Source organism: Rosa chinensis, chromosome 2 (genome assembly GCF_002994745.2).
Source record: "Rosa chinensis cultivar Old Blush chromosome 2, RchiOBHm-V2, whole genome shotgun sequence".
Lineage (NCBI taxonomy): Eukaryota > Viridiplantae > Streptophyta > Magnoliopsida > Rosales > Rosaceae > Rosa > Rosa chinensis.
In genome coordinates this window covers 42,587,061-42,600,307 of record NC_037089.1, presented here as the reverse complement: position 1 = coordinate 42,600,307, position 13,247 = coordinate 42,587,061, and positions in this window count along the sequence as shown.

Sequence of the window (13,247 nt, the reverse complement as noted above, 5' to 3'; positions counted from 1 at the left end):
TTCTTCTTCGATAATAGAGTGGCCTATATTCATATGATATCGCTTGAAGCAAGCGCATAATTTAACAAAATTGATGTCGCTTGAAGCAAGCGCATAATTTAACCCTGAAAATGTCATTAGTAGCATAAGTAAGTAGGGATCGATCTAATCTGGGGATTGAGAGTACACCTGTCAATGTAGGACAATTAAACGATTAATAAAGACACAGTATATTATTTACAAAAATAAAATAAAGTATATACATAATTACGAAATTAAGGGGGGATTTAGGTTTTGGTTTTCGGAAATAAACTAAGTAAAGAAAACAAAGAAAACTAAAAACATAATTACACGAATGGAATGAGAGAACAAAGATCAAAACCGAAACTATGATCAAATTCGATTAAACCCTAATATTGTTCATCTAAGTCATGAGAAAGGAGTTGATCATGTGAAATATTCGAAAGCAAATAATTTCCCATTTTTTTACTTTTCAATGCTAATTAACCTAAGTGAAAGCACAAAGATTAATCCTATCAAACATGTAATCAAGCCCTAGAAAGCTAGTCAATCATGACATGTTTAACGCATGAAACACATAGAAAGGCTATCAACTCAAGTGTGCAACTTAGTATGAAAAAGTCCACCTAATTGCAATCCTCTTTAATTAAATTCGGTTTTTGCCCAAAACCTTTACTACTTCGATTCAAGTTACACAAAACAAAAAGTTGATTTCATGTTCTTAAATCTAGCACCATTCATATCAAAACCCTAAGTGTTTCGAACCACATAAGATTAAAATACAAAAGATATCTATAAAGCAAATTTAATTAAACAAACTCACATAAGCAACTCTCGAATTACAATAATAGAATCTGAAAATTTCATTCAATCATATAAAATTTCAGAATTGAAAATTTGGTTCAAACATAAACGTCAACTAAAACAAAACCAACGAAATTCAAACAAAGGTTACAAAGTAGAGGTCGAATTACACCGTGGATGGAAGATGAGAATGGATGATTTTCGTTGGGATTCTTGAAGCTTGAAAGCAAATCTTCAATGGTGGATGGTGGAGGAATAGGTCACGGCTCCTTCTTCTCCCTTCGGCCTTGCTTGAATTCCGTGGCTTGCTTTAGAGGATGGAGAGAAGATGGGAGAGGCTCACGGCAACAAGGTGATTTTTTTTCTGAATGTTTCTAAGGTGTGGAACCCCTCTCAACGTCAAAGAGGGGAGTATTTATAGGAGCACGGCTAGGGTTCACAAAGCAATCAAAAATTTCCACATAGTTTCCACCAATGAGAATTCGCCAAATAAGCTTTGTGATGTAGTCCAACCAATCAAAATTCTCTAAAATACCTCCCTAATATTTAATTGCCGAATTTCCTTGTTTTTATTCTGATTTTCTTCATGAATTTCGGCCAAGAATATCTTAGGAGAGAGAAGTTACTGAAATATCAAGAATAAATGCTGATTTACTTCACCAATTTTGGCCAAAATGAATTTAGAGAAAGTAGGGAATGAACCTAGCCTTGTTTTGAAACTTTATCTTTCCTTAAAACGCTCCCATGATTTAATTCCAAGATTATCTCTTCTCTTTTCACGTTGACAACATAATTACTCTCCAACAAAATCTCTTTTCCCTCAAAACTCTCCCTTTGATTTCCTCCACCCATTATATTTTCTGATTTTCCACGTCATTTCCTTGTTTCTCTCTTGGCATATCACGGCAAACACACAAAATTATTCTTCCAACAATATTTCCTTCCATAAAAATCTCCCTTGAATCTCTCTTGGCGTCATCTCCTTGATTATTTCTGGTTTTCACGTTGGCAATCACACCAAATTATTCCTCCAACAATATTTCTTTCCATAAAAGTCTCACAAGAAAATCTCTCCTTGAAATCCTCAATCAATCATCTTTAATTCCCACGTTGTCACCTTGTTTTTCCTTAAGTATTACACGGCAAATTTAATCCCCAAGGAAAATATATTTTCCTTTTTAAAAACTCTTCCTTGATTTCCTCTTGCTTTGGACGGCAAAACTCTTAAGTCTCCACATATTTCTCTTGATGTCACAAAAACCCTAGATCATATGGGCCTTCCTCCATTTTTGCCGAAAATTCAAGTCCCTTGATAATTCTTGGGTTTCTTGCGTCACCTTCTTGCCATGTCATCTTCATGAAGCTTCTCTTCCCATTTATGAACTCAATTCAGCTTATTTATTCCAAAGACCTGAAAATAGAAGCTTTCTAAAAAGAGAAATGGAAACTTTCCTAAATTAAAATGGGAAACTTTCTAAAAATGAAAAATAGAAACTGCAAAACGGAAACTTTCTACAATTAGGAACTTTCCCAATCAAAGAATGGAAACTTTCCTAAACAGAGTTTTATTAAGGAAATAACGCAGGAAAATAACAGTTAAAACATCACATTAAAATGCTCATTTCATCATAATGCCCTTATTTTATAAAAATAAAAACTGCACGAGTTCTGCATTAAGGGCTTGCTGGGTGCACATCGTTAGCATATAAATATTATCTCAAAAGCTAACTTCATGACTAGGTTGCATCTGTTTTTTTTACCGTATTATTCTTTAGCATTTGCTATAGATATGATATATGATTCCTTCAGTCTTGTGAGTGTTGTCTTGGCATCTGTTTTCTTTGTAAAACTGTTGTCAAATGAGAATGCTGTGTAGACAAACTTTATGCAATGGAAAGGTTTCTATGCTTCTGCTGGTAAGTGCTAAGCAGTGTCTCAGGGTGGTACTGAATTATGAAGATAAAAGTTGTGCTTGAGAGTCGTCATCCTGAAAGAGTTGCCTATTCACAGAATCGGAAGCCTGGTTTTGGTGATTACTTTTAATTCCAAAGTCCTAGTGTGGTTTCTCTAAACATTCCACTGAAGGAACCCCTAGGCAGGGAGTAACAGAAGCTGTCAATAGCAAACAGTAAAATCTGTCATACCTACAAATGCAGGGCCTTTATTTTAAGGATTAATTTCAGTTTACCCCTCTAACGTTGGGGGTGTCATCATTTCACCCCCTCTACTTTCAATTTTGAATTTTTACCCCCTAAACTTTCTAATTTCTACTATTCCGTCCAAATTGGAAGTTAAGTTTGACCCTTGAGGGCTAAAATTAGGGCTGTCACTCGGTCGGTTCGAATCGGTTATAGGTATTACCAACTTCAAAACCAAAGCTTTTGGTTTCAAAATTGAGCTACCAATTACCAACCAAAATTTTCGGTTTTTAATCATAACTACCAAATTCGGTATTTCGGTTTTCGGTATTACCAACTTTAGAACAACTAATTCTTTGTAATTAAAATTAGAATGAACAAAACTAAGTTCTTCAATTTTATAGTCGTAAACTTAGTACTCATCTCCTAATTATAGCTTTCTTTTGTATATATGACATCAAGTTTGAGTCATTTTCAATAAAACTACGTTATTTAACCATCTTTGACTAGGTTACTTAAAATACATGTACTATTAATGTAGTATATGTAGTAATGTTCATACTATTATGAAAAATTTTATGTTTATTTCTTAATATACATGTATGTGTATTGAAAACCATAGTATATAAAGCTAATATTTAGATAATCGGTAGATTCGGTATTTACCAAAACCAAACCAACTTTTTCAGTAATTTTCGATTTCGATTTTATCAGTCTCGGTTACCAAAAAGTCGGTTTACCAAACTTAAAACATCGGTTGGTATTCAGTCGGTTTGGTAATTACCAAACCAAGTGGCAGCCCTAGCTAAAATGGTCATTTCAACATTAAAAAATAAAATAAAAATTCTCTATTTCTTAGTTTTTTTATTTTTATTTTTTATTTTTTATTTTGTCTTCAACCTATATACCACAAGTTATAATAGGTTTATAAAAACAAAAAAAATACTCTACGTGGTTGAAAGTCGCTCGCTGGTCTACGATATTTGTGATATATCTCCGATAAAGTGAAGAATTTTAGGATATATCCCCAATAAAGTGAAAAAATATTTGTAAAAAATAATTTTACACTTTATCTGTAAATAAATATCTTTATATCCCCAATAAAGTAAAGAAATATCTATGTAAAATCATTTTTGGTCTACGATATTTGTGATATATCTCCAATAAATTGAATAATTTTAGGATATATCCCCAATAAAATGAAGAAATATCTGTGTAAAATCATTTTTTACAGATATTTATTTACAGATAAAGTGTAAAATTATTTTTTACAGATATTTCTTCACTTTTATTGGGGATATATCATAAATTCTTCACTTTATCGGAGATATGTCACAAATATCGTAGACCAGTGAGCAGCTTTCAACCACCTAGAGTGTTTTTTTGTTTTTATAAACCTATTATAACTTGTGGTGTATAGGTTGAAGACAAAATAAATAAATAAAAAAACAGAAGAAAAAAAAACTAAAAACAGAAAGAAATTTTGTTTTTAATGTTGAAATGACCATTTTAGTCCTCAAGGGTCAGAATTAAAGTCCAATTTGGAAGGAATAGTAGAAATTAGACACGGTTGATTGAACTTCGAAAGTTTAGGGGGTAAAGATTCAAAATTGAAAGTAAAGGGGGTGAAATGATGACACTTCCAAACCTCAGGGGGGTAAACTGAAATTAATCCTTATTTTAACCATGTTGAGAAAACTATAACGGTCATAACATTGGACAATCCAAGCGGTATTTCCCTAATTTTAGTAATGCCAACCTTCTTATTCTATGCTTCTGGAAAAATGAAGCAAACCAATACAACTTCGGCTTTCATCATATTACTTTTGCGGTGGACTAGTTCTTTTTGTAGAGGGATTGAAGCTACAAAGAATTTTCTTATACTCATACACTCTGTGTCGTCTAAGTAAGGGTTTATTCAATCAAATAACCCATGTTGTTAATCCACATACCCTTTGTTGGTCTAATTCCTTTCATTTTCAATTTGTATAATTTTGTCCAAAGCCCCTTCTTCCGTTGTGGTTTTCACATCCTTGCGTGCATAAAGGGCTTTGTGATCTCAACAAAAATGAAGAAAAAGAGAAAATGATACCAATGGAAGTATCTCTAATCTAATCTACATAGATAAGTTTCATATTATTCTTTCTTCAAATTTGTCTTTTTATTCTTATTTTTTGGTTTGCATAGGCGATTGAAAAAATAATTGACGTGGCCAAGCTGCTCGGAACCCAGACACACCTTAACCCGAGCCCAATGTAGACACAAGCTGCCCAATCCAAACATAGGCACCTTGACCCTAGCCTAACCTAAACACACTAACGCAAAGGCACCTATGTAAAGCTCATTTCTTTCTGACCTTCATTTTCAAGCCCAGTCTCTCCTGATTTCTTTCTCGATCAGATGATGAATGATAATGATAAGGAATGGAGAATGAGTGACGATGGGGTATTTGCTGAGCTTTATTTAGACCATTGTTTTCAAATTAAGTACTTCACAGAATTGGATCAAAATTTACGGGCAAGAGTAATTAAGCATAAATCCTAAAATTAAGTTTGTTATTCTATTCATACAAAGAAAATGACTTTACAATAAGTGAAAAGTAAAGCATACAAGTTTGACTTGTGCATTGTGTATCGGCACGTAGGGGTCGGTTTTGTTGATTGACTTGCGCATCGTTTCATCGAGTCTCGGTCTAGTTAGAATACAGGGTCGTTTGTGTCATGAGGTTGTGTAAGTCACTTGGTGTAGTGGTCTGAGTTGGATTCATTTTTATTATAGATAAATATCATACATGTGACAAAATTTCATTTGTTTTTTCTCACCCCGTTATATGTCGTAAGTATCGCGTGACTGTGAAAAAATTACATTTCAAAATATAATTCTAACAAAGCCATTTTTTTTTTTTGGTTGAAAGAGGAGTTAGGAAGAGCAGAGTGTGCTCTCTCACTATGAAATTATTAAAATAAAGATAATGTACAAACTAATAGAGTGCTACAATAGCCCATGTTACATCCCGAACCCAGAAATTACGATTTACTCTTTATTTGGGATATAATTGTTGGATACTTTCTTTTTAACCGTTATGAATGATTTAGTGACCCTAAAAGTTGACTTTTTGTTCGGGTCAAAATTTGAGAAAATGTTCTTCACGAAAGTTGTAGGGGACGTTAAACCGAGCGCGAGCATATGTGGTTTGTAAAAATCGGACTTCGTATGCGAGAGTTATGGCCGAAATTGTAAAGTTACTGTTCATGGTAACTTTTTGATAAAAGTGGAAAGTTACCCGGGTGGGTTTCCATTTCCGGAAACCACCCCAACTCTTTCTCTCTCCTCTCCCCCGATCTCTCTTCCTCCGGTTCAGCCCTTCTCCCTCTTCCATCAATTCCGGCGATTCCGGCCACCATCCGGCGTGCAACCGGTCACCACAGGGGCGCCTCAACCCGCTTGTGATACCAGTGACCTGGGTTTGGGGAGTTTTGGACGGAAAAGCTCGATTTCACGCTGGGAAGGTAAGGTTGCAGTTTTGGGGATTTTGCCGATTTCCGGCCATTCCGGCCACCTCCGGCCACCTCCGGCCACCATATTCACATCGAAGGTTCGGTTTTTGCAGGAGATCATTTTGCCTAAGGTCTTGCTTCTCAATTTGCAGTGTGGAGGTGGAATCGATCGAACCCGATTCTAGGGTTCTTGAGCTTTTCTGGAAAAATTTCACCGGTTCGATTCGGCCACTTAGAGGTAAAATTGATCAATGTTGTAGTTGAGAAGTTGATTGGGTCTGTTGAGATGATGTTGTTGCCGGAATTTGGTGGTCATCGGAGCTGGTCGTCGCCGGCGCGTGGTACTTGATGCGCTCAAAGCAAGCGCATAATTTAACCCTGAAAATATCGTTAGTAGTAGAAGCAAATAGGGATCGTTCTATTCCGGGGATTGAGGGTACACCTGTCATTGTGAAACAAATAAAGAAAAGTATTATTTACAAAAATAAAATAAAGAATAAATATATACAAGTGAACAAAAATAAGGGGGGGGTTTAGGAATTATAGAATTGAAAATTAAGATAAAGAAAATATAAAAACACATATACAAGGGTGGAACGCAAGGAACAAAGATCAAAATCAATTCCATGTAATCAAATTCGATTCAAACCCTATAATTGTTCTTCCAAGTCATGAGAGAGGAGTTGATCATGTGAAACATTCGAAAGCAAATGATTTCCCATATTTTACTTTTCAATGCTAATTAACCTAAGCGAAAGCACCTAGATTAATCCTATCAAACATGCAATCAAGCCCTAGAAAGCTAGTCAATCATGACATGTTCAACGCATTAGACATAGAGAAAGGCTATCAACTCAAGTGTACAACTTAGTTATGGAAAAGTCCACCTAATTGCAATCCTCTTCAATTAAATTCGATTCTTGTCCAGAACCTTTACTACTTTTGATTCAAGTTACACAAAACGAAAAGTCGATTTCATGTTCTTAAACCTAGCACCAATTACATGCAAATCCTATAAGTGTCGACCCAAATAAGATAAACATATAAAAGTTTTCTATAAAGCAAATTTAATCGAACAAACTCACATAAGCAACTTAGAATCACAATTATAGAATTCGAAAACTTTATTTAAACATAGAAATTGGGCTTAAACTTTGCCCTAAACATTATTGTTAACTAGAAACAAGTTCATACGAAATCAAACAAGGAAACCAAAAAGGTTACAAGGAAAAGGAACGAATTACACCGTGAGTGGAGATGGAGATGGAGAGCTAGATGGTTGGATCTTGAATCTTGGAGGCAAGCCTAAGGGGATGATGGAGGATATGATCTTCACGGCTCCTTCTTCTTCTTCCTCCCCTTGCTTGAAAATGCAGAACTTTGCAACTAGAGAATGGAGAAGGAAAATGGAAAGGAAATGGAGAGACAAAGAAGATGAAATGGATGAAGGAATTGGTTTGGAAAAATGGAGAGGAAATGGAGAGATAAAGAAGATGAGATGGATGAAGGAATTGGTGACTAAGGAAAATGGAGAGGAAATGGTGAGACAAGAAGATGAAATGGATGAAGGAATGTAGAGGGAAAATGGAAAGGAAATGGAGAGACAAAGAAGATGAGATGGATGAAGGAATTGGTTTTGAGAGTGAGAGGAGAAGTGTATTTATAGCCCAAAAAATGATGAATGGAGGGTGGAGATGAACATAAATGAAGGGCTAGATATGTTAGACAAATTTGTAAAAAATATCTTCCCACTTGTTTATCACTTGTTCAACTTGAATTGATTTTCCTCCTCAAGATTTTCCACTTGCTTGCAACTTTGATTTTCCTCCTCAAGATTTTCCACTTGCTTGCAACTTTGATTTTCCTCCTCAAGATTTTCCACTTAGTTGCAACTTTGATTTTCCTCCTCAAGATTTTCCACTTGGTTGCAACTTTGATTTACCTCCTCAAGATTTTCCACTTGGTTGCAACTTTGATTTTCCTCCTCAAGATTTTCCACTTGCTTGGAGGTCCTAAAAATAGAAACTAATAAGAAAAATAGAAACTTTCCTAAAATGAAAAATGGCAACTTACTAAAAATGATAAATAGAAACTACAAAAATATAAACTTTCTACAAATAGGAACTTTCCCAATCAAAGAATGGAAACTTTCCTAAACAGGATTTTAATAAGGAAATAACGTAAGAAATGTAGGGAAATGCAGTTAAAACGTCGCATTAAAATGCTCCTATCAAATTCCCCCACACTTAGCTTTTGCTAGTCCCTTAGCAAAATCACACTAAGACACACACTAAGACTCAACGAAAATTAAAGACTCTACAAAAACAATGACTCTATTGCCCTTCAACTTTTTGTCTCAGAAATCTCCTACTTTCACAACATCAAGATTAGCACTCAACCAAGAATCAATATGTAGATATTCAAGAGTTAATTAAAACATATAATCCACACATACACAAGTAGGACTTGGTTGTAATAATGGTGATGGTTTCTGTTAAGCATGCTTCGAACAAGTATGATTCATATCCTCACAAGGTATATCCACTCTTTCTTCTCTCAGAATTCAAGACCATGCTTAAAAGCTTATAATCACTCAATTATATGTGAGAGAAAATATTTTGAGGCAATCAAATAGCTCACATATATAAGAAACGAAAAGCACTTTGTGAATATAATTTTTTTGAAAAGATCTCATGAAGGATATCAACTACTTGCACGGATGGACCCAAGCCATAGGTTCAACTCTTGTAACTCATCTCCACAAATCAAAGGCTGTCCCATCTTAAGGATAAAGAAGGTCTTATTAAGGGTTGTAATGGGGCCAAGGCTCAAGGTTTTAAGAAACGAAAGGTAAGGAATTTCACAAAGCGTCCTAAAAACCTAGCAGAGCTCATGTAGATGTAGAGACTTCTAGAAATCCACCAAGATATATCAAAACGTCACATCCCATAGAGGTTTTATGAAAGGGCCTAATGTCTTCATGTTGGGCCAAATCTTCACTCTAAACTTCCCTCGAACTAGTGAATTGGACAAAGACCAAATTTTCCAATAGTGAGTCTTCAATTCAAAACAAACTCCAAACTCACCAAGTATGGAGGACTAAAATCCATATACATTTTTTTTTTCTTTTCCATTTCTTTTTCATGGCTTTCACATAAATTTTTTTTTTTTTTTTTCATGGACAAGTCTACCCCCACACTTGAACTTTCACCTCTTCTCAATTTCAAATCCTCAAGTAAAGTCCCAAAATATAGCTCCGCTAAGTTTTTAGAACAAAGGGTATGAGTGTAGCTATACTAAGGTTCAGGGTTAAGGATTTAAGGGTGATGAAAGAAAAGGCTTAATGTAAGCTCAAAGGGGTTTATCTAAGGGAGTCCCACGACGGGCACAAATATGGACACATGCTTATTTAGCAATGGTGGTAATTCCTAGGTTGCCTCTATCCCTTCCAGAATCAGGGCCATGTATTGACAAACGTCTCAACAAGCACAAGAGCGAATTCTAGCATTTTCTAGTCCATCAAACTTAATCTATGGCAAGCAATCAATCAAATGAAAGAATAATGAGATCATCAAAACATCGCCAAGAAATTAAGAATATATTTTTCAATTATCACTCCAAGAAAAAGGGACATGGTTCAAATATCTCACATGGGCTTTTATGAATCAAAACTCATCCTAACATGCTCATATTCTGTACCAAGGTTACGAAATCCATATCCACTACACATGCATGCATTTTTCATATATCTCAATTAACCAAATAATACCATTTTAAAAATCATCTCAATTTTGTGATCCTCTTTTAATCATGATTTCAGAGATATAGAATCATCCTAGACAGTTGAAAGGGCATCCTAAGACTCAAAAACAAAAACAAAAGTAACCAAAATTTTTTAAATTTTTGACATTTTTCGAATTTTTTTTTGTATTTTTTCAATATATATGACTCAAGATAAAAGTGTAAATCCCTTCCCCCACACTTAAATATTGCATTGTCCTCAATGTAATCAATTATTAGCATGCAATGAGACACTTAAGCATATAGGGATGAAATTTACGAAAATGACTACTAAAACAAAGGAAAATTGGAGAAGTAAAAGGGAAAGAGAAAACAAATCTGCGTTGACGACTCCTCCACAGCTACGTTGGAATTGGGTTGCCTCCCAAGCAGCGCTTAATGTTTATAGTCTTTCAGCCTAGACTTGTACCTCCATTTACTCCTTTGGAGGAGCGGTATGCGGGCGAGTGACTTTCTCAATTCCTACAGAGATGCAGACATGGCTTAGTATAGTTTAAATTTTTTTTTTTTAATTTATATATATATATATTTTTTATTTATTTTTATTTTTTTGTAAATAGCTGAATTTAATAAGACTGAATAAATGCAGTTTTTTTTTTTTTTTTTTTTAAATATATAGGACTCAAAAATAAAAGACAAAAATATATATATAGGACTCAAAATGAAAGACAAAAATATAAATCCCTTCCCCCACACTTAAATATTGCATTATCCTCAATGTAATCAATTAAAAGCATGCAATGAAATAAGTAAGCATAGATAGAAGACATTTACGAAAACAAATCCTAAAATAAAAACAATAGAGAAAAAATGAAAAATAAAAAGAAATAGGGAAAGAGAAAGCAAATCTGATTATATTCTGAATTGGGTTGCCTCCCAAGTAGCGCTTGTATTTTACGTCTTGCAGCCAGACGGTACCTACATTAAATAAAGTTAGTAACTATAATTAACAAAGAAATACAAAATAAAAACAAGTATAACTATTAATTACAAACTACAAGTATTAACAAGTATATTGTACATAAGACACAAGTTAAGTACTCAAGTGAGTATAAAACGTGAAAAGTATTTTTACAAGTTTAAAGTGTGAAACAACAAAATAATTTACACGTATAGAGTATTCACAAGTATTTCTTTTGTTATAAACATTATTGATATCGAATCAAATTCCAAGCGGTAAATCAAGTGGACGTGCGGCCCAAGTATAGTCGCCTAGACACAAACTCCCTTTCAAATCTTTTGGGCAACCTTACTGAAATGGCCAGGTGGGGGAGGGCGAACACGAGAGGAAAAATCCATTTTGGCATGAGCTACTCCCACATTGTGGTTTATGCCCATTTGCAAGCACTTCTGGATTCAAAAACCCGTCATGAACGTTGTCCCCTTCCTAGACACCATTCCACATAGGCTATGCTTACTAAGATGAAAAAGTTCATAAGTGTGAAGACAGTTCAACAAGTGTTAATAAAGGCCGCCCTCAACCTTAAGGGACCTGAGCTAGGTACCAATAAGGGGTTTAGGCCAATATTAACAAAAGAGACTTCACCTATTCCTCTCAATTTACAACCTACAATTAAAATTCGTGTTCAATAATATAAATAATATCCTACTTAATTTAAACTAAGTTTCAAACAATTTATATACAATAAATGATACAATTTAGCAAGTGATTTTTCAATCCCCGGCAACGGCGCCAAAAATTGATGCGCTCAAAGCAAGCGCATAATTTAACCCTGAAAATATCGTTAGTAGTATAAGCAAATAGGGATCGTTCTATTCCGGGGATTGAGGGTACACCTGTCATTGTGAAACAAATAAAGAAAAGTATTATTTACAAAAATAAAATAAAGAATAAATATATACAAGTGAACAAAAATAAGGGGGGGGTTTAGGAATTATAGAATTGAAAATTAAGATAAAGAAAATATAAAAACACATATACAAGGGTGGAACGCAAGGAACAAAGATCAAAATCAATTCCATGTAATCAAATTCGATTCAAACCCTATAATTGTTCTTCCAAGTCATGAGAGAGGAGTTGATCATGTGAAACATTCGAAAGCAAATGATTTCCCATATTTTACTTTTCAATGCTAATTAACCTAAGCGAAAGCACCTAGATTAATCCTATCAAACATGCAATCAAGCCCTAGAAAGCTAGTCAATCATGACATGTTCAACGCATTAGACATAGAGAAAGGCTATCAACTCAAGTGTACAACTTAGTTATGGAAAAGTCCACCTAATTGCAATCCTCTTCAATTAAATTCGATTCTTGTCCAGAACCTTTACTACTTTTGATTCAAGTTACACAAAACGAAAAGTCGATTTCATGTTCTTAAACCTAGCACCAATTACATGCAAATCCTATAAGTGTCGACCCAAATAAGATAAACATATAAAAGTTTTCTATAAAGCAAATTTAATCGAACAAACTCACATAAGCAACTTAGAATCACAATTATAGAATTCGAAAACTTTATTTAAACATAGAAATTGGGCTTAAACTTTGCCCTAAACATTATTGTTAACTAGAAACAAGTTCATACGAAATCAAACAAGGAAACCAAAAAGGTTACAAGGAAAAGGAACGAATTACACCGTGAGTGGAGATGGAGATGGAGAGCTAGATGGTTGGATCTTGAATCTTGGAGGCAAGCCTAAGGGGATGATGGAGGATATGATCTTCACGGCTCCTTCTTCTTCTTCCTCTCCTTGCTTGAAAATGCAGAACTTTGCAACTAGAGAATGGAGAAGGAAAATGGAAAGGAAATGGAGAGACAAAGAAGATGAAATGGATGAAGGAATTGGTTTGGAAAAATGGAGAGGAAATGGAGAGATAAAGAAGATGAGATGGATGAAGGAATTGGTGACTAAGGAAAATGGAGAGGAAATGGTGAGACAAGAAGATGAAATGGATGAAGGAATGTAGAGGGAAAATGGAAAGGAAATGGAGAGACAAAGAAGATGAGATGGATGAAGGAATTGGTTTTGAGAGTGAGAGGAG